Raw genomic sequence first — 2,507 nt, forward strand, 5'->3', positions numbered from 1 at the left:
TCTTTTTGTGCTTGCATTTCAATTAAACCTGAAATTCAGAGGCACAAACGTCACATGCGCTCCTCTCCAATCCTTGGGGCTAAGAGCAGAGTTGAGAGATGCAGAGGGACCACATGGCTCAAATAGCCAAAGATTCTTGGTCAGAGGGTTAAGGGTGGGATGTGATAAATGGTGGACTTAATCCAGTGTCTGATTTACAGCAGAACCTTGATCTTGGTGCACTCTCACATTCCAGATGAACGCATGAAACATGGGGTAATCCACTGCTGCATTTTGATATATTCATATTTTTGAATAAAAAATGTCAAAAGGTTGATTCTGTCTACTGCCCCACTGGGTCAAAAATAATTTTTGAAACATGAACATTTCTGGTTAAATGAAAATTTCTTTTCCGAGTGATCTTAGCTAAGAAACTCACAGGATACATTTGATTTTAGTTTTCATAAATAAGACCTGGCAAATAGCTACTGAAAAGGTCTCGGTTCTGCCTCTGCCCCTGAAATTAAAAGGTTTTTCTGTGCATAACCTGAAGCAGGTTAAATCCTGATCTTGTAAAAATCTGCTGAGTAGTCTTAATCTTGCAGGATCAGGGCATTCCTTGTTTGTGCAGGTAGGTCAGGTAATTAGCAGCTTAATTACTTTGCTTGTGTGCAAACTGTCAGGGTCCTGAGTGCACTAATAGGCCTTTAATGGTCCTGCCCAGCCTCACCTGGGGGCTCCACCCCAGAGCCGGGGACTCCATTTAAGCTCAGCCCTGGACCTTCAGTTTCTCCGAGCTATGTGGTAGGTGGCCCTGGCTTCAAGCCTGCCTCTGGCCCTGCCTCCTGGGTGGATCTGGACCTGGACTTATGCTCTAGGTAGGTATCCTCTCCTGGATAGACCCCCATGGCTGTATGCTGTAGCTTGTCCTTGTCTCTGTCCCTCTTGCCCCTCCTGGTTGTACCTCATGGAGGGACCCAGGACCTGGTTCGTTGTTGGTTGCATCTGGGGCTATTGATGCACCCAGTTAGAAGCACCTGGCTCTGCTGCCATGCTTAAGGCCCTGTGGGACTGTGGCCTTGGTTGGTGAGGACATTGTCTGTGCTGGGGTGACCTTCTGCTCCTGGCTCACCTTCCCTTGGGAAGCAGCCAGCCCTTGCTGCTCCCTGAGGGGTATGTGCCTGTTTGCACACAGAGGTGCAGAAATGGTCTCAGGTGGTACGTGCAAATTGAAGATAATCTTCTTGAAAATTTGAGCCATGCTCTTTAATATCCCTTTAATTAGGGAAGTGTTGACAGACTAAAAGTTGAAGCAGTAAAAATAGCACCATTATAATATTTGACTGGTTTAGTATGTAAAACACTAGTTCTTTATGAATCAGAGCTTTGCTTTCAACCTGATTTTTCCAAATGACTAAAGGTGTTTCTGTAGTTATTTTTTTCCCTAGCATGATTTGCAGGAAGTGTAAAGACTTACAGTGCATATGAAAATGGGGAATCTTTTCAAATCATTTCTTTACTTTTCAATTCTAATCTTTCATGCCTCTTAATGTAGCTGAAAAATAAATTTCACTATGGAAATATTCTTTTTAAAGTACAGTTTATAGACAGATATTTTGTTGTGTTCTTATTTATGAATGCATTGTTAGAGGATTGCTAGTGTTTATTAAACTTCTAGCCAACTTGCTTCAGATAGTGATTGGAAACCTTTTTGAGCAATATGACTTGCATGGAAGCAAGGAGGTTCAGCTCTGTTGCAGAATTGTGGAATTATATAGAATGAGATTCAAAGTAAACACAAATGTTTGCAAAAGCCCTATGTAAGTTTTCCAAAACAACAATAAAACTATTTATCTTTGTGTAGTTGCCTTTAAACTACGGTGTCTAATTATGCATGTTGTGAGCAAGTCCTTGTGCATATTCAACTGCATGTTCTGTCAGTGACAGGTATATCTTGTAGAGCAGATGAGCCTTTGGGATGTCTAAAAACAATGTAAGGAATATGACTTTTTGGCGACTGGACTGGGGTCAAGTCCACCCTTCCTAAGAGCTAGGCAGGTTAAGCGAAACCACTTAACACCGAGTTTGGGACTTAGTAATACATTGTTGTCACTATGTGCATTTTTGCACTCTTCTTAGGAGCAGGTCAAAATAATAACGTATTTATCAAAAGTATGTTATAGTGAGTTGCATCATTGGGGTGTTTTTCTGTATTGCTGAGGTTTATTTCCAAATTTAATATACATAAACATGTTCTAACTAGAAAATGCAGAATATTGTAAACAAACTTTAATCTTTTGCATAAATTACATTTTGCAAATTACCCCGAGTAATGAGTCCATGTTTGTCACTGCATAAGGACATAGGGAAGGAATGACACAAAGTCAACTAATATTTTTCAAAAAAAAGGAAAAAAGCGAGGGGAGAATGAAAGTATGTGTATGTGTGTTTCTCTGTGGGGAGGGTTGTTGGCTCTGCAAACTGACAAACAATATCTACTTGTAATGTTGTTAGGAATTATCTGAAAA

This window comes from Platalea leucorodia (assembly GCF_965183815.1).
Source record: "Platalea leucorodia genome assembly, chromosome: 5".
In the NCBI taxonomy this organism is placed as follows: domain Eukaryota; kingdom Metazoa; phylum Chordata; class Aves; order Pelecaniformes; family Threskiornithidae; genus Platalea; species Platalea leucorodia.